This window comes from Panicum virgatum, chromosome 2K, assembly GCF_016808335.1.
Source record: "Panicum virgatum strain AP13 chromosome 2K, P.virgatum_v5, whole genome shotgun sequence".
NCBI classification, from domain to species: Eukaryota; Viridiplantae; Streptophyta; class Magnoliopsida; order Poales; family Poaceae; genus Panicum; species Panicum virgatum.
This window is the reverse complement of record NC_053137.1, coordinates 53,236,499-53,256,104: the sequence shown is the minus strand read 5'-3', so window position 1 is coordinate 53,256,104 and position 19,606 is coordinate 53,236,499. Positions and strand designations below refer to the sequence as shown.

The window sequence follows — 19,606 nt, the reverse complement described above, 5'->3', positions numbered from 1 at the left end:
ACGAACTTTGTACCGCGCGGATTACTTAGAACTCAGTTTGTCGTAATACTATTCATATAACATATAATGGTCTAACAGTTCATTGGTACTGCAAAAGTGTCCTTGCATTGCAAGGTAGCATAAACAAAGTTTGAGTACAAAATATGAAAATCAAGACGACAGGTCCATAATAACAATAGAGAAACAAGTGGCAACAACTCACCACCCCTACCGTGCCGACCTCTCTTACGTTGTGCGTGTACGTGATCTGTAGGGTAGCTATGACGGTCCGGTGGCCTCACGTCTCTGGCAAGACGGCGTAACTGAGCCAGAGGTGTATGCAAGCTAGGATCATCGTCCTGGGCAGGCGTAGCAAACAACCGTGTAAAGTCGTCGAAGGAGACCTCGTCGTTGTCTTGAGACCACCCTACGGATCACAAAAAAAAATTAAAGCAATGTTAAATAGGTGAATGCAATTCCGTACAAATGATTGTACGTACCCTGTGTTGGGGGTGGTGGTGGTGGTGGATAGGAATAAACTCCGTGATATCCTCCTGATGGCGGCATAGGGTGATACGAAGAAGGCCCCGCTCCGGTGAACTGTTGTGATCCTGAGTGTAAATAGTAATGTACGAGCCTTCGACCATAAAACATAAGCAAATAAAATTATGCACCACATATTTACCTAAAGTCCCTGCAGCTGGTGTCATAGAGGTAAACTGGGTTTCTTGAAACGGAGCCCCTTGCAAGGCACCTGACCCTCCATAGGGCTGAGAACCAGGGTACCCATACCCTGTGTGGCTATAGCTGAAGGTCTGTATGGCTCCCACACAATATCTTCTAGGGCCAATCGATCAAATGCTGCAACAAACTCAGGATAAGACCGCCGGGTCTGTACATGTGCCCATGTTTTCTGCAAAAATAAAAATTATGTGTCCATAACGAATGTATTGAGGGAACAATGTATGACCATAGTATGCATAGAATACAAATTTTTATCGGGTTCATACCTGTCGAGAGTACCAGAGAGTCCCCATGGTGGGTCTGTCGTCCACCGTGTCACCGTACATATCTGGCTTATATGGTGACTGGTCAATCATGGGACGACCGATAGCAATCCTCTCGTAAGACCAAAGCTGTAGTAGAATTGGACACCCCGTTAGGACAGCATTGCTATCATTCTGTCGTGATGCCTTGCAGAGTCCAAGATATGTGCATGCAAGAACCGCTGAACCCCAACTATATAAGGATATGGCATCCTCATCTGCATCGGCGATCTCCTGTGCGTAGGACACAAGCACCCTATCTACACAGTGGCCGTGTGAGTTGTTGAACATGATGTACCCAAACAACCACAACAGGTATGCCTCGAGTGATCTAGTCACGCTGTAGTCATCAGCATCGGCTGCCAACAGGTCCGGCTGTAATAAAGTATGAACATTGAGAATAAGAAACACATGAGGTATTTCAAAGCTATAAAATGCATCAACACATCGTTTTGTAGGAAGTTGTACCTGGAACTGTAGGAGCCATGACTTTGAAGGGCTTTCGACTGTGGGTGCTCATTGAAGTCTTCAGGATCAATCGTGGTGGCAACACCTGCAAAAAGTTGCTCAAGGTCCTCCAGCCACGTAGAAGGTACCACGCGGGGCCGACAGAGTCCCCGGTGATATGAAGGCCAAGCAGCATCGCAACGTCCTGCAGGGTCAGTGCCATCTTCCCACAAGGGAGATGGAACGTGTATGTCTCAAGTCTCCATCTATCAACGAGAGCTGAAAGTAGAGACCTGTCTAGCTTCATCAAGGCACTCTCAGCAAGACGAGCCACAGTAAAAAGACCTGCCTCGCTCAGCCTGCATCGTATAGTGCACAAACGTTAGTACATTATATAACGAAATGTATAACGGACGAAAACAGAAAATAGACAACATATCACCTGGGCACCCATCGTGGGTCTACAGGAATCAACTCTGCAGGTGGACGTGGACGCAGCACGTTGAGTTGTTGGTGCTGAACCATAGGAAGAAAGGACCGGTGACCCGAGTCTATTGTTGGGTCCAGCAACGCAGGAGTAACCCCGGCCATACCTACCATGTAAGATCAAAACAATGCAATACAATCACACACATCTAAATTAAATAGTATCATCGTACAATACTATATGTCCATACATAACGAAATTATATTGTTACATGCTACCATCTGGTTCAACTACACATACATACATAATAAAATTATATTGTTACATGCTATCATCTGGTTCAAATACATATCCATACATAACCGAACCTAAATCTTTAATCTAACACTAATCACTACTAACATTAATTAAAATAATTGCTAATGTACCACTAATCACTCCTAACAATAATTAAACTGATTGCTAATCTACTGTGTCAACAAAAATAATTATAATATAATCTATTTGTAAAGTGTAGAAAATTTTAGTTACCTGCAGTCGCCGACTTGAAAATCCGACAGGGCTCCGCCGCTTTGCCTCTCCCTCACATGTCCTCTCCTTTTTTTTCTGGATTTCTAGGGAGGCAAATGAGAGGGGGGGCACGGCAGGGGAACCCTAACTCGATCGACCCCTCAGCCGGCATCGTGATTGGAGAGGTAGCAGATTCTCTAGATCCACAGCCGGCGATTACTATGGGGATTGAGGAAGTGGCGGCAGCAGAGTAGGTAGTGACACCGTGGGAGGTGTCGGCTCCGGATAGGGTCATCGACTACGACAAGCTGATCAACCAGTTCGGCTGCTAGCGCATCGACGCAGCAATCGTCGACCGCATCGCGCGCTTCACGCGCCGCCCACCGCATCGTTTCCTCAGCCGCGGGATCTTCTTCGCCCACCGGTGACGCCCTCAAACCCGTTTTTTTTTTCTCCACAAGCAAATAACTTTTACAGTCGATCAGCTATTCAGCTATAATAACAAACTAGCCCATTTGCCCGTCTGTTTATACGGAATCTCTCTTTAAAGCAGTAAAACGTACCATCTACCCATCACTACCAATTCCAATGTTTAAAGGAGTAAAGAAAAGAAATAGAATAAACAAGCTGGTGAAGGAAGATGAGGTGGTGGTAGAGGAGGAAAGGGAGATACATGGTCTTGTTACTAACTTTTATAAAAATTTATTCAGCAGCTGCGCAGGGACTCGGTTTGATGAATTATTGGCTAAGGTCCAACCTAAGGTTACAGAAATGATGAATCAATTTCTGTTGAGAGAGATCACAAATGAGGAGGTTAAATTAGCTCTTGATGGCATGGGGGATTTGAAGGCGCCGGGAGTGGATGGAATGCCTGCTCTCTTTTATAAGCAGTTTTGGGATATTGTAGGCAGCGATGTAACACGAGAAGTTAAAAATCTGCTGCAAGGAGGGGAGATGCAAAAGGGGTGGAATGAAACTATTGTGGCCTTAATCCCGAAGGTCCCGAATCCAGAACAACTTAAAGATCTCCGGCCAATTAGTCTTTGTAATGTCATATACAAAATAGCTTCAAAGGTACTGTCAAATCGTTTGAAGATCGTTCTACCGGAGATTATTGCTTTGAACCAAAGTGCCTTTGTCCCAGGACGTATGATCACGGATAATGTTCTATTGGCTTATGAATTGACACACTATTTGCAGACAAAGAGGGGTGGGCAACAGAGTTTTGCTGCGGTGAAATTGGATATGAGCAATGCCTATGATCGTGTGGAATGGTCCTTTCTAGAAAAGATGATGATCAGACTGGGTTTTCATGAACAATGGGTCAGCACAATTATGAAATGTGTGACCACAGTGACTTACTGCATCAAAGTCAATGGTGAGCTTACTGAGGAAATTGTGCCTGAACGTGGCTTGAGACAGGGGGACCCCCTTTCCCCCTACTTGTTCTTAATATGTGCTGAAGCTTTTTCGTGTTTACTACATGCAGCAGAAGAAAGTGGAGAGTTGGAGGGAGGTGTGCCAAGATGCACCGAGTATTAATCATCTGTTGTTTGCGGATGACTCATTGCTACTCCTAAAAGCTGATGCGCGGAGTGCAAATCATCTGCAAGATATTCTTTCACTGTATGAGGAATGCTCGGGGCAAACCATTAATAAAGAGAAGTCTTCCATTATGCTTAGTCGAAATGCAAGAATTGCAGACAAGCAGCAGGTGATGACTGCTCTTGATATTGCTGTTGAAGCTTGGAATGAGAAGTACTTGGGCCTCCCAGTATACATGGGGAAGTCCAAGGTGAGAACGTTTGCCTATCTCAAGGACAGAATATGGAAACGAGTGCAAGGATGGAAGGAGAAGTTACTATCCAAGGCTGGGAAAGGCTGGGAAAGAGATATTAATTAAGGCAGTGGCACAAGCTATTCCTAGCTATGCTATGTCTTGTTTTGATCTCACCAAAACACTATGTGATGACATTGGCTCAATGATTGGGCGCTTTTGGTGGACTCAGCAAGAAAATGAACAGAAGATGCATTGGCTGTCGAAGGAAACCCTATGTACTCGTAAAGAAAATGGAGGACTGGGCTTTCGGGATCTTCACTTATTCAATCTGGCGATGCTTGCCAGGCAAGGATGGCGCCTGCTAACAAACCCGGAGTCCTTGTGTGCACAGGTTCCTAGGGCAAAATATTTTCCTGATGGTGATATTATGAAGGTGCAAGAAGGGCCGGGTATTTCTTATTCTTGGCGTAGCATAGTGCGTGGAGTGCACGCTCTGAAGAAAGGGATAATATGGAGAGTTGGTGACGGGACAAAGATTAACATTTGGCTTGATCCATGGATCCCGGATGGGATTATGAGGAGGCCAATAACACCAAGGGGCCACACGTTGCTGACAAAGGTCTCAGAGTTGATAGATCCAGCTACTAGCGACTGGGACCGCCAGTTGATTGAAGATGTGTTCTGGGAGGAGGATTGGGAACGCATCCTTAGTATACCAATCAAGCAAGGAATGGATGATCTGTTGGCCTGGCACTATGACAAAAAAGGTGTGTTCTCGGTTAAATCAGAGTACCATGTTCTAGCAGATGAGCAAAAAAGGGAAGCACGAAAACAGACTGGTGAGGGAAGCTCGGCCCTAGGCCAATCACCAGATGCTGGGTTCGGTTGGCGTAAGATCTGGGAGCTAAAATGCCCACCCAAAGTTAAACATTTTTTTTGGAGATTCACACACAACAGCCTCCCTCTCAGAAGAAACATTTGCTGACGAGGGATGGAGATTGATACTAGATGCCCGGTATGTTGGAGGATGGATGAGGATGGGGGACATTGTTTCTTTAAATGGAAATACGTTAAATTGTGTTGGAGGGCTCTGAATTTGGAGGAGGAAAGGCTGCTACTGAATAACATGTCATCAGCTGAACAAGTGGCAGGACAGATTATGTCCATGTCTGATCAAAAGAGATTACTGATCATTGGACTGTTGTGGGCATGGTGGGATGCACGTAACAAAGCTAATGCCGGGGAGGAGAGGAGATTGACTGAGGAGGTTGTCTACAAAGCTCGATCAGTGTTGATTCAGGTGCAAGAAGTTGTTTTGGAAGGGGGTGTGAGAGCTGTCAGGGCGAATGGACAGAGGTGGATTCCACCGTCACCTGATATCTGGAAAATTAACGTTAATGCGACGTTCTGGCCAGAGGAAATATCGGGAGCTTGGGGTTTTGTTGTTTGTGATCATCATGCAAATGCTGTACTAGCAGGTGCAGGGCGGCTGAAGGTGGTGAGGAATGCGCTATGTGCGGAAACCCATGCATGTATATCAGCGCTTCAGGCAGCAGTGGTCCATGGCATGCAGAATATTGTGGTGGAAACTGACTCCCAGATATTGGTGAAGGCGCTGCAAACATGCGAGTATGATTTGGCCTCAGGTGGTGTGCTGTTTAGGGAGGCAAAGTTTATCTTGTCAACCTCGTTTAGTTCTTGGTCAGTTATTCATGTATATCGTTCTTGTAATATGGTGGCTCATGAGTTAGCTCGTGTTAGTCGTGATCGGCACCCGGATCATCCAATTATTTGGATGCATCCCCTCCCAGCTTTTGTAAACAACTTATTGGTCAGTGACTATGCGACCACCTGAATAAAGTAGCAAGCGTTGCCATAAAAAAAATGTTTAAAGGAGTAAAGAAAAACATGAGTTTTGCTACGGTAGTCCAGAGTAATTGCGACCGTTGATCTGGATGGGTTTTACTACAGATTACCTTAGCAAGGCCCTATGTTTTAAAGGAGTAAAAAGAAATCATATTTTTAGGCGCTTGAAGTATAGAATCTCTCTTTCACTCCCCCTGGAGTGTGGACTGAAATGCTGATGAGTTTTTTCTTCTCGGATAGTGATTTGAACAGGATACTTGACCTCTACGAGGCAGGGGAGAAGTTCTACCTGTACACAGGGAGGGGACCCTCATCCGAGTCCCTGCACCTTGGCCACCTCATTCCCTTCATGTTCACAAAGTAAGCATTGCTCCCAAACTGTGGCTGCTGCTCCTCTGATATGTTCTTGCCACGCTGTGGCTTCAAGGTAGTGGTGTGTGGTATTTATTTGTTGGATCTGTTGATTGTTGCTGGAAGATGATGCATGTTTTGATGTTGTTGTTGTCCATTGACCCTTAGATGGGTAGCGAAGATTACTGTATTTCTTGTGGTTTTTTATGAAATGTTTTCTATGATAGCTAGCATGTTCAATAGGCCCAGCAATGGGATAGAAAGCTGGACATGCTGCTAAGGTGGTCATGACTCCTTAAAAGAAAACAGATTTTAGAATATTCTTTACATCCTGTAGCATGCTGCGGAAACTGTCAGTTTCCCAGGCATAAATAAGTCCCATTCCATAGGCTATGTGCTATATTTATGTCATCTACACTGAAAGTGGGTTCTTTGACAAATCTTGCATTGTAGTATGAGGTATTATTGTGTTGATACCATGGATAGTGTTTCTTAACAATCAAGATCATTTTGCAGGTATTTGCAGGATGCTTTTCAAGGTGCCCCTAGTGATACAGCTAACTGACGATGAAAAGTTTTTGTGGAAGAAATTGACTATTGCCGAATGTAAAAGGTTTGCCCGTGAAAATGCCAAAGACATTATAGCCTGTGGATTTGATGTTGAAAGAACTTTCATTTTTACAGATCTCGATTATGTTGGAAGGTAACTTCTTAACTATTGTCTTAGTTAAAGTATAAATGTCTGACTTGGTCTTTTTGGTTGTCCCTAAACAATTGAAATGCATGCTTTTATTCTTTGCTCTTTGTGTTAGCTTTCTAGGATCACACAGTGCACGGATAGAATAGGATTACTTTCTCTTTTCTTGATCTGAGTACAAAGGGAGTCCTAGATCTAGAACATTGAGTACACAGGAAGGGAGAAGTAGAGACCATCACCACCGGTGGAGCTTGAAGCGGCCATCTCTGGTTCGTTGATGGCGATCCGCTCAAGGGCGGCGACGAGCGGTGCAGAGGAGTCGTGGGCATAGCGCCGGAGTCGAGAACGGTGGCAGCGACGTCGATGGATTAGCGTCGACGGCGGCGGCGGTGAGTCTTCCCGCTGCTCTAGCGCCCCCTCCAGATCGGCTAGGGTTTAGGAATGTGGGTGAGGGTGCTGGCGGCGCGGTGAACCTCGTACCGGTGAACCTCGTACCGAGTGCCTGGCCCCTCACCCCATTTTATATGGCGTTGTACAGCGGGGGCCCACTAACCATTAAGGGTTGGATGCCCCCGATCAGGGCGCGGATTAAGGGCCTAATAGGTAGTTGGGCCTATTAGGAAGGAGATCAATCCAACATTCTCCCCCTTGATCTCACTTTGTACTTTAACTTTATACTTTAACTTGAAACCTTTTTTCTTTAATTGTTCCATCACAGATTAATGAATAGAGCATGCTTTATCGTCACGGTCCAAAGCCGATAGACTCAACAGCAACCATACACATCACTGTTTTGAAACAAATTCATTTATCTTTTGGGCCCTTTTTATTCTCCAGAAATCACAGGCTTTCCCTTAAACCCATACCGGCTATATGTTCCATGAACACATTGGGTGGTAAGCCTTTAGTGAGCGGATCCGCAAGCATTTTCTTTGTACTTATATGCTCGAGTGTAATAGAGTGATTCTGGATTTTCTCCTTCACAACATAAAACTTTATGCCAATGTATTTGGCAGCACCACTTGACTTATTGTTGTGAGCATAAAACACTGCTGGTTCATTATCGCAGTACATTCTGAGTGGTCTTTGAATGCTGTCTACCACTCTTAAACCGGGTATAAATTTCTTTAACCATTCAACCTGCCCCGACGTCTCATAACAAGCCACAAATTCAGCGTACATCGTCGATGATGCAGTGACGCTTTGTTTGGAGCTTTTCCACGATATAGCTCCCCCTGCGAGTGTGAACACATAACCGGACGTGGACTTTCGGTTATCGATGTCCCCCGCAAAATCCGCATCTGAGTACCCTTCTAACTTTAGGAAATCGGATTTTCTGTATGTTAGCATGAGGCCTTTTGTTCCTTGCACATAACGCAAAGTTTTCTTTACCATGATCCAGTGTGCCTGTCCTGGATTACTTTGATATCTGCTAAGTATCCCGGTAACAAAAGCTAAGTCAGGGCGTGTACAAACTTGAGCATAGTGTAGGCTTCCGACAGCTGAAGCATATGGAACCGCTTTTATTTGATCGATCTCATACTGGTTCCTGGGACATTGAAATTTCCCAAATCTATCGCCCTTGACTATTGGAGCAGGTGAAGGCTTGCACATATGCATGATGTATTTCTTTAGAACCTTTTCTAAGTATGCCTTTTGTGACAGTCCTAATACCCCCTTTGTTCTATCTCAGTGAATTTCAATTCCCAAAACAAATGAAGCTTCACCGAGATCTTTCATATCAAAGTTTGAGGACAAGAATTTCTTTGTCTCCAGTAGCAGACCAACATCGCTACTAGCAAGTAGAATGTCATCCATATATAGGATCAGGAAAATAAATTTTCCACTTCTGAACTTTGCATAAATGCAATTATCATCCTCATTTTCTTTAAATCCAAATTTTCTTATGGTTTCATCAAACTTTAAATACCACTGCCTAGAGGCTTGCTTTAATCCGTAAATGGATTTCTTTAAGCGACATCCCATATGTTCTTTTCCTTTCACGACAAAACCTTTCGGTTGTGCCATGTAAACATTTTCATACAAATCCCCGTTAAGGAATGCCGTCTTTACATCCATCTGATGTAACTCTAAGTCATAATGTGCCACTAATGCCATTATAATTCTGAAGAAATCTTTACACAAAACGGGAGAAAAGGTTTCGTTATAGTCTATTCCTTCTCTTTGCGTAAAGCCTTTTGCCACGAGTTGTGCTTTGAACCTTTCTCCATTCCCTTTGGAGTCATGTTTTATCTTTTAAACCCATTTACAGCCTACTGTTTTGGCTCATTTAGGAATTTCCTCTAAGTCCCAAACATCATTGGAACTCATTGATTTCATCTCATCCTTCGTAGCTTCCAGCCATTTAGATGAGTGAACACTTCACATGGCTTCTTCATATGAAGTGGGATCACCCTCCATATAAACTTCTTCTGTATTATAAACTTCATAGTCACAAGAAATAGCCGACATTCTTTCTCTTTGTGACCTTCTAAGGGCCACTGCTTGTGGCACATTTTGTGCCTCAACTTCTGGCACATTTTCCATAGGGGGCTGTAGCTCCTCCTCTTCATGTCCAACTGCGGGTTCATGCGGTTTCTGGATGATAGGTTCCAAACCTTCGTTCACTGTCTGGTTTGCTCCTTCTTAACCTACTGGGCAGGCCTCCAGAAGGACGACGACCGCGCGCTCCTTGAAGCTGGGATAGCGACCCTCAAGGCAACGGTGTTGGGTTCCATGCCCAAGTGTACACACAAGGTGGAGATTTGAACAGCCTGATCCAGAACTAGGGATCGACGTTGCGGAAGGCTCGGCAGCGCTGCACTTTGGCGCACTGTCTTTTGGTGTTTTAGCTGTGGTGTTTTTCTCGTTTTCGCTCCTGTGCTTGTCTCCTAAGCCATGTGTGATGGCTCTTAAACTTGTAAGGTGACTCGAATCTTTTTTTTTTTGGGTGACGCCTTAACTGATCGCTAGAACTGGAGAGGGTGGGAGGGGTGACTCTCCTGCCCATGTTCTCAAAAACTGTAATTTCGTTACTCGTGAGTAATGAAATTTCGGGTTCGCCCGCTCTAGAAAAAAAAGTATCAACATTGAAGTATCTTATCGAACGCGGGGGGTGCTCAATCAAAAGGATGAAAGCTCTATGGGGGAGTAAATTGCCCATGAAGATAAGAGTTTTCATGTGGCTCACTTTCCAAGATAGACTCCCAACAGGATGAAAGCTCTATGGGGGAGTAAATTGGCGTTGTGTACTGTGTGAAGTACCCAAGTCAGGGGATCATATCTTTTTTTCGCTGCCCTTTAGCTAAATTTGTTTGGGCTTGCGCAAGAGAAGCACTGCACTGGGGCAGGGTGCCCAATTCTCTTGCAGGACCTCTTTGTACACTTTGGAATGTCCGTAATAAAATGACTATAGAGGGAGTTTTCATCAAGTCCCCATTAGATGTAAGTTTCAAATCTGACTCTTTTATACAGATATGGTGAGGTCGGCTTCGGGCTTCTGACCGGGAGAAGGTGGACGGATGGAGGGCGCAAGTCAAGGGATGGGTAGAAGAGTTTCTAGAGCCCGTCGACGCCTTCTTCCCTCAGCCGCAGCAAGACGTCCAAGAAGTCCTCATCCTCCGCCCCTGCACCATCGGTCCCTTTCTCCTTTTGTGTGGCCGCTATCTTTTTTTTGAAAGGATATGCACGGACACTATCTCGGACATAGCCGAGGTGGATAATTTACTTGAACATTGTGGGGTTATTTTGAATTTTTTATAATAGTAGAGGTGGATAGTTTAGATACATGTTTAAAAATTATTACTTTAGTTTATTTTTGTAGTGACAGAAGTGAGTAATTTATTAAGAAAGATAACTGATGCAATGACTATTGTGCTTGTGGCATCAGCAGTACTGGTTGAAGTAGGCAGTAGCCACACTTGCCTCTCCAGCGCAATCCAAACATGTTCTGCTGCTCTGGCTCATGGTGGATTCACAGATTCACGACAGAAGAAGAAATATTTTGATCCAGAACACAACTACTTCATACACAAACCACGGTTCCCATGGAAGGATGCCGATTTGGTGCTGGGGGCAGCACATCGATTCCTATTTCTGTAAGTGATGCCGTGATGGCTAGTCGAGCGTCTTGCTCTTGGGGACTAGGACAAGGGGAACCCGCCGCGGCGTCGTCAGCCCCGGCGCCTCGCCCATGTCGAGGTCCGCCGGGCGCATGCCGCCGGGGAGCTCCCAGTCGAAGTGGCGCAGGAGGCTGGCGAGCGCGAGCTCCAAGACCGGCAGCTCGAAGTTGATGCCGGGGCAGGTCCTCCGGCCGGCGCCGAACGGGATGAGCTGGTAGTCGGTCCCTCTGAAGTCAACGGCGGCGGCGCCGCCGCCCACGAACCGCTCCGGCCGGAACTCCTCCGGCGCGTCCCACGCCGCGGGGTCCCGCCCGATCGCCCACGCGTTGACGAAGAGCGCGGTCTTGGCCGGGATCTCGTACCCCTGCACGACCGCCGGCGTCGTCGATTCGTGCGGGACGAGGAGCGGCGCCGGCGCGTGGAGCCGGAGCACCTCTTTGAACACCGCCTTCAGGTATTCCATTTTGTTCAGGTCCGACTCCGCGACGGCCGGCTGATCGGCGGTGGTGACGCGCGCGATCTCGTCTTGGAGCTTCGCCATCACCCGCGGGTTGGCGACGAGCTCTGCCATGGCCCATTCCAGCGTCTGCGACGATGTTTCAGTTGCCGCGGCTATCATGTCCTGCAGACGCAACGCAACAATCGAGCACGGATCAGGAGAACAAACAATATCAATAGAAATTTCTTGAGAAGTGAGAAGAGCGTTTCTGCGAAGATGACCTCGATGATGGATTTGATACGATCGTCTGTGAGCTCGAGCCCGTCGGTGCCTTCTTCCCTCAGCCGCAGCAGGACGTCCAAGAAGTCCTCTCCCTCCTCGCCCGCACCGTCGACCCCCTTCTCCTTGTGCGCGGCCACTATCTCGGACAGGAACTTGTCCCACGCCTCGGCCATGTCGTCGACCTTCCTATCGAGGCCCGTCGCCCACCTCACGAACCTCGCCGGCGTGTCCGGCAGCACGTCCTCCGGCTGGAAGCCCGCCATGAGCGCCTCGGAGTTCCCCATCAGCTGCTTCATCTTCTCGGCTGTTGCTCCGGCGGCACCGGTCGCCGCGCGGGTGATCACCGCGTTGGTGTAGCCGTACAGGAGCTCCCTCAGCTCCACGGCCTCCCCCGCCTCCGCGGCGCGGCGGGTCCGGGCGACGAGCGCGGCCACCTCGGCGGCGCGGGGAGAGGAGGTGGACCACGGCGATCTTCTTGGCCCGGAGCCAGCTCTCGCCGTACGGCGCGAACGACACGTTGATGCAGCCGTACGACAGCTTCGCCGCCGCCGCGCTGCTCAGGCGGGAGGCGAAGGCGAGGTCGTGGTGCCCGAGCAGGTCCGCGGCGGCCGCGGCCGTGGACACGACCAGCGTCCGCCTGCGCCCGAGCTGCAGGAAGAGGAGGCCGCCGCCGCCGCCGTAGCGAAGTTGCAGGTCGTGCAAGGAGCGGTGCGCGAGGCGGCCGATGAGGTGGAGGTGGCCGATCAGCGGCAGCGACGGGGGAGACGGCGGAAGCTTACCGCGCCGACGGTTCTCGACGACATATAGGAAGACGATAAGCACGGCGGCGGCGACGGCGGCAAGCACGTATGGAGACATCTTCTCCTGCTCCGCTGACTGCTCACAGATGAAGAGAAGATTGGATACTGCTCAGCTTGTAGAGGTCATTGCAACGTTTAAAACAAAAATCTTTCTGGGAGCGCTCGAGTGTTTTTGGGGCTGCCGGCTCATTTTAGTGGCTGCCGGGCAACCACTGCAATTTTTGTTTGTTTCCTATCGTCTATTCGTCTATGATGTGACTTCATGGTTGGATTGATCAGGCTGCCGCAGCGGACTCTGTAAAACAAACGGTACCTATCTTCCAGTACCATTTTACATAGAAAACTACTGCACCGGGCACGCCAAGCCGCTCTCTATCGTCCCGGACGGCTTCCCGCACTAGACATCCAGCGCGCGTACGGCCGAGACGCAAAACTGCTGTGCGCGGGGCCCATCGTCCTTCCTGCGGCCGTCCCCAACCGCCGCAGCTCCGCGCCTCCGGCAAGCCGCAGCTCCGCTGGGGCACGACATCGGAGGAGGGCCGCGCTAGCCAAGGTCAAGCTCGCCCATGGCGTCGAGCTCGAGGGGCGCGGGGAGGCGGGCCAGGAAGGGGGAGGAAGGAGGGGCCGCCGTCGGGGAGGGCGCTCGGGAGGTGGCGCCGCCGAATCCCCGGCCCGCCGTGGCCATGGACAGAGAGGAGGAGACCGCCGCCGTGCCGCTGTCTCTCGAGCCGCCTCGTGCTCACCGCCGTCCTGCAACCCCCGCCGTACCGCGAGCCGTCGCGCGTGCCGGTGTCCCGTCCGCCGACGTCGGGAGGCCGCGGAGGCCGCCATGGAGCTCGATCCAGCGCGGATCAGGTCGAGCTCGGTGTGCCTCCGCGCAAGGCCCACCGTCAGTGGCGGGTCCCCTGCTCCTACGCGCGTGCGCGCACCTGCTGCACGCGCGCCGCCGTCCCGCCGTCGCGCTCGCTGCAGTGCCGCCACACGGATTGGGGAGCTCCGCCGCCGCCTCCGCCGTGGATCCGCGCCTCCATCGTCGAGGGCGGGCCCCTGCACCTCCGCCGCCCACCCGCCCAGGCTCGAGGCCGAGTTCGCCCTCGCCGCCGGCGACCGGCGCGCACGAGCGGAGGGATCCGTGGCCGGCAAGGCGGGCTCGAGCTCCGCTGCTGTGGCCGGCGCACATGGACCGGGGCAAGGGGAGGAGGCCACTGCCGCGCGCATGCCAGGGAGGGGGAGGAGGCCGGCGCGCAGGGGCCGGCGCGGGGAGGGAAGACGGCGGCGCGTCCATGCTGGAAGGAGGCGCGAGGAGGGAGGAGGGCGGTGCAGCGGGGCGGGCCGCCGGCGTGAGCAGGGAGGAGGTCCCCCCGCCGAGGCCCAGCGGCGCGCGCCGCCACGGCCTAGCTGCCGCGAGGCCCGCCACCGGGGACGGGTCCCCGGCTCCACCGCGCCGCCGGAGGAGGTGGTGGCTGGCGGCGGTGGCCGGGGGAGGAGGGGCGCGGTGGCGGAGGGAGAGAGGAGGGAGGAGGGAGATAGAGAGAGAGGCCGGGGGAGAGGGGGTAGAAAAGAAAAAAAATTATGACACGTGGGCCCCACGCCTTGGTAGTTGGTATGGAGGAAAAATATAGAGAGTGAACGAGCACGGAGAAACTGAATGTAGAATAAAGAATCTCGATGACCAAGATGGAATATTTTGTTTAGAGAGTGAATTTAGAGTAGAACAGTGCGGATAGCCTCGAGAAGTCTGCTCGGGCTATGACAAAAATCGGAAATTCGACTCTGAAGTCTCAAGATCATGTTGCATGATTGGTGGAAGTCTGAAATCCCGTCTTGTCCGTAGCCTTCTTTTGCTTTCAGGCCCTAGAGGTCAAATTTTTGCCCAAGTCCGGCCCGGGCTGGATTAGGTTGGATTTTTTTTTATTACTAGGTCGCATACTCGCATCTGGAAAAGATTCCTCTGCACTAAAGGCAAAGACACTCGCTCTTGGTATTCGGAAGAGCTATATAACACTTTTTTTCTTTCTTTCTTTCCAAATTTTCTTTTCTCTTTAGTTTTTCTCTTCTTCCTTTCCATTTTCTTGTTCAAATTTCCTTTATATTTTATTACATATTTTATATAACTTGTTTTTCCTTTTTTCTATTTATTATTTCTATTCATTTGATTATTTTACATTCATTTTTCTTTTTTCAACAATTTTTTCTTTTCTTGTCTTTTGTCATTTACTATTTTTCTTTAATACTAAATTTACTCTATTTTTATTTTCTTTTCTTTTTTCTCTCTTTTGGTGATACTATTTTTTACATTTTATTATTTTCGTTCTACTTTTATTTGTAATTTTTTATTTATTCTCCCTTTTCATTCCTTTCTTATTTTTCCTTGCTTTCCCTTTTTCTTTTCTCTTGTATACTACCAACTTTATTCTATTCTAGTTTTCTACTTTTATGTTCATTTATTTAATTTTCATAAATATTTTTTTTACAATTTTCTCTTTTTTCTAATTTTTATCACTTTCTTTTGTTTTCTATAAGAATAATTTGTTCTTGTGTAAGGATGATCTTTTCTTGTTGTGGATACATTTGTTCTCCATGTAAAATTAATATTTTATTCATTTTATAGGCTAATTTATTCGTGATATTAAATTATTTATTTGATTTGTAGACTGAATTGTTCTGTGATAGTGTATGTGAACTCACTGGTTCATGATATTTAGTGATCAAATGTTTGCAATGTACAACCTTTATGTTCGTCTTGTTAAAGCTATCATTTGTTCTAGGCGTTAAATTATTTGGTCACAGTAGTCAAAATTAACTAGTATTAAAAATATTTTAAAAAATATATTCCATATATGTCAAGTGTGGTATTGATTTGAAGGTCTCGTCTAAGAAACATTATGGTGAAACTGAAATTTAATTTAGATATTCGGTTTGGGCTTTTCGAGTCTTTTATGTTGAAGATCTCTTGCACGTGAAGTCATGATTTTATATTTTTTTTACTTTGCTAATGCGTCGCTTTCATTAAACAGGGTATGCGCTGTATGCGGGCATGATTACGGCATGGTGGGGAAACGACCCGGGTTTTCGAACGAAGAACCCGAATTCCTGTATCGTCGTGATAGTCCCTAGATCAGTAGCTATCACATACAAAACTCATTGCAGACAGTAAATCAGTTCATACTCACTTAAAAGAGGTTCAAACATGGATTTAATTATTACAAAATCCAGAGGATCTGCAATATAAATATTTTATTACAAGCCCAATGAGCTATACTGGAACAAACAGAAAACGATAGCGGTAGCTGGTCTTCAGGCCACCCTTCATCTCGAACTTCAACTCCACAGGCAGCACTTGAGCGTAGCACGGGCTTCTAAGCTTTAATCGTATCATCCGCCGTTGTTGGTGTCGAACTCCTAATCGGATTCTGCATCTTGCCAAACTATCTCCAAGGACGGGATAGGTTCACGTCACCATCCGCATGCAAGCTTTAAGTGGATGGAAAGGTATAAAAAGTAGCCAAGGATAGGCTGAGGTTTCCTATGCAAGCACAAGTATAAATACAAGTCATCTGTCACTCTCCGACACGAGCCATACCGGCACCGGTCAACTACAAACCCCAGGTCGGTGCAGGAACTCCCTCTCCTTGCACCTCAGCTGACTCCACAGGGGGGAAGTGGACTAGAGGGAGGTAGAAATCTGGGTTTACTACTCTAGATGAAGTAACAGAAGAGTAGGAATGTACATGACCGAGTACGCGGCTATACGTATAGTTTTCACCCTGCAGGGGTTGTACACCTGTTCCCACTCGCCTCAAATCCAGTCGGCAAGCTACTCCAACCGTCTCCGAGGCACCGGCCTACCGAAGCACTTCGAAGAGCGAGACTAACCGCTACGGCACCATCCTGTCCCTCCAGGTTGGGATGCATCCCCTCGCAAGAGGTCGCCCTGGAGTTGTGTGGCTCTCCCCTTGCCCTCCGGAGTTTGTGTAAGGCCCATGGTCCTCCCGCATCGGACCTCCCCTTGCCCTCCGGAGTTTGTGTAAGACCGGGTCCACCCGCATAGTGGATAAGTGGTGTGCACGCTAACAAAGTCCCACAAATCATAGTTACCGCATATGTCCATAAGAGCCGGGGCAAGCACTCCTCACGCAGTCCTCCGCAGTGGTCCGCCAAAGGCACCCATAACAGGTATTGCCTCTCCTTGGACACCCATAACAGATATTGCCCCTCCTTCTCTTCCCGCACCTGCCACAGGTGCTCACCAGAATGTGCCAAATACACATTCCCAGCCAGTAGCCGCTAAAAGCCCTATCTCTGGCTCCTCACAAAGTGGGTCTCAAGCATGCAAGACTATCATATCATGGCATTCCCATACCCATTCACTCTCATAGTAGCCAAAGCATTCAAGAATCCATCAAGGAGTCATAGGGTACAAGGGATAGGATAAATAAGTAGGTTGTGCAGGCTTATATCACATACACACAAGTAGAGCACTAGAAATTCTAGCAAGCAATGCCTAATAGGAATTCAAATCATAGATGGGTGTGAACCTGAGTGCTCCTCGTAGAACTCCTGAGACTTCTAGTAGTCCTGGTCGTCGGTCTTCTCTTCAGCAGCAGGACCTATTCGTAATTATGAATTACTATAAGGGCCAAAATGCAAAAATGCACAAAACTATCCAAATAAGATACAACTCACAACAAAACCTGTTCTAACGTGTAGATCATGATTTTAGAAGAATTATGAAACTGGTTTCATGATTTTCGGAGCTCGGTTGAATTATTATGAATTTTGGAAACTTAAAACAATTTCTGGAATTAATAAATAATTTTCGTAAAAATAAAAACACACAGGATGACATGTGGCAGCACTAGGGGGTGCTACGTGTCCTGCTGACGTCAGCACGGGGTCCGCCAAATGCTGACGTCATCGGGGCCTTTGACGATGTCAGCGTTGACCTGGTCAACGTTGATGAAGTCAACGGTCAAACTGGGTCCACGTCCAAATGGGGTCCACATGTCAGCGGCCCTGAGTCACTGACCAGTGGGTCCCACGTGTCAGGTCTGTTTAAAGGAAAAAGAAAAGGAAAAAGAAGAAAGGGGGTTGCTGGGCTCAAAGAGAGAAATGGGCCGGCTCGGAAGCCCACTCGGCTCGGGTGCGGGCTGGCTTTGTGGGTCGGCTCGGAGGGCCGGCTCGTTGGCCCAGCTAACCCAGCTCGGCTTGGCAGGCTCAGCTCTTGAGGACGGCTTCTTGGGCCCCGAGGCAGGCGGCGACCCATTCCTTCTCCCCTTATCCTTTCTTCTTCTCTCGCTGAAGCACCAGGGCCGCCGCTCGGCGTCTCCTCCTTCCTCTCTGCTTTCCCCTTCGGTTCTTCTCTCTGACGGACGGCATCGGGGTGGCGAGGTGGCGAGGTCAAGCGCAAGGCAGGGCAGAAGGGCGGCGGGTCCAACGGCGAGGCCAAGGCGGCGGAAACAAAAGAGAGGCAAAGCAGAGCAGGTCTCTAGGCAGCGCGGCGTGTGTGCGCGGCCTCCGCGCAAGGCAGGGCCATGCGCAGGCGGGGAAGCACCTGGGCACGGGGACAACGGCGAGGCCGGGTTCGTCCGGGACGGTGGTGAACGGCAGCACGGGTGCAGGTGCGAGCCAAAGGGCAGACTGTGCGGCCGGTGTACGTGTGCGCCCGCGGAGCACCACGCCGCGACGTCGCGCAGCGTGTGCGGCGAGCAGGGCCAAGGTGAGGCTAGAGCGACGCGGGTCTGGTCAAGTGGGCGCGCGCAGACCGGTGGTGGCCTCGCACGCGTGGTGCGGTGTGCGCGTGTGTCCAGGGTGGCATTCGCGCACGGGCGCTTTGGCATGGCCGAAGCCGAGGCGCGGTCGGGTGGTCATGGCGGCCCGGCTCGGTCAGCTCCAAGGCAAGGCAAAGGCCTGCGCTTGGGCACCAAAGCACGCGCGCACGCACACGACACACGCATGGCATGGCATGGCCGCGGCGGCGGTGATGGGCAACAACGGCGGGGACAGGCAACGGGACAAGGCTACGGTCGCAGGGTTCGCCGCGGCGAGCCGAAGGGCATTGCCTTGGCTTGCCCTGTCTAGGGTGGCGCACACACAACGGTGGCGCAAAGGGGAAACAGGCGACGGCGGGTTGCGGCCTACAGTTGCGAGGCTCGTCGGGTCCCTGCACCAGAGGATTGGACGGGGTTTCCTATTGCTATCTAACGGGGTTCATCGGCGCACAAAGGCAACGCCGGCAGCAGGAAGGGGCCGAGGGTGTTCGGAGGCGGCCTACCGTGCGGCTCGATGGAGAGGGGCTCGACGCGGCGGCAATCCGAAGCAGTGGCGAGCCGGTGCTGTGCAGTGCCGACCCACAGCGCTGGAGTCATCGAACGGGGCGCTGGCTTGACGGAGTTCCCGGCGGTGGTGATCCTTCTCCTCCTCGCGGTGCTCCTTCTCTTCTCCTCCTTGCCTCCCTTCTCTCCTCCTCGCGGCGATGGGAGGGGAAGAAAATTCCCCGAGCTAGGGTTTGGGGTGCGGCCGAGCGGGGCTTTAAAGGGGCGCTAGGGCTTTGGCTTGGTCCTCACGGCGGCACGGACGTCTAGGATCGTCCGGTGGAAGGCGGTTCGCGGACAGGGCTACGTGGCGTGCATCCACGGCTTCTCCGATTCGAGGTCGGGGTGCTCGCGGGCCCGGGTTGGCGGCGTGAGGTGCGGCGGCGACGCGGGTTGACTCCGCTGGCTGCTGGCGTCGGCAAAAGCAGGCGAGGCCGTTGCCCTCTCTTGGCGTGGAGTGGAGGCGGTGGGTGAGAGGGGCAGCGCGGCGGCGTCGCGAAAAGGGGAAGAAGAACAGGGGAGCGGCGCTGGGGTGTCTGGCAGGCGG

General features: G+C 49.9%; 1 long non-coding RNA gene and 2 pseudogenes across 1 annotated transcript; 1 reads left to right on the top strand and 2 right to left on the bottom strand.

Annotated features, from left to right (window-relative positions):
* Positions 1-1,650: 1,650 nt before the first annotated feature.
* Positions 1,651-7,149, top strand: LOC120695449 (annotated as a pseudogene).
* Positions 7,150-11,050: 3,901 nt separating this feature from the next.
* LOC120685163 lies at positions 11,051-12,957 on the bottom strand (annotated as a pseudogene).
* A 2,932-nt stretch (positions 12,958-15,889) lies between these two features.
* LOC120685157 lies at positions 15,890-19,556 on the bottom strand. Its single transcript, XR_005679420.1, has 3 exons — positions 19,020-19,556; positions 17,284-17,355; positions 15,890-16,173 (listed from the first exon to the last, which is right to left on the bottom strand). It is a non-coding gene; the product is annotated as an uncharacterized LOC120685157 (long non-coding RNA).
* Positions 19,557-19,606: the final 50 nt, after the last annotated feature.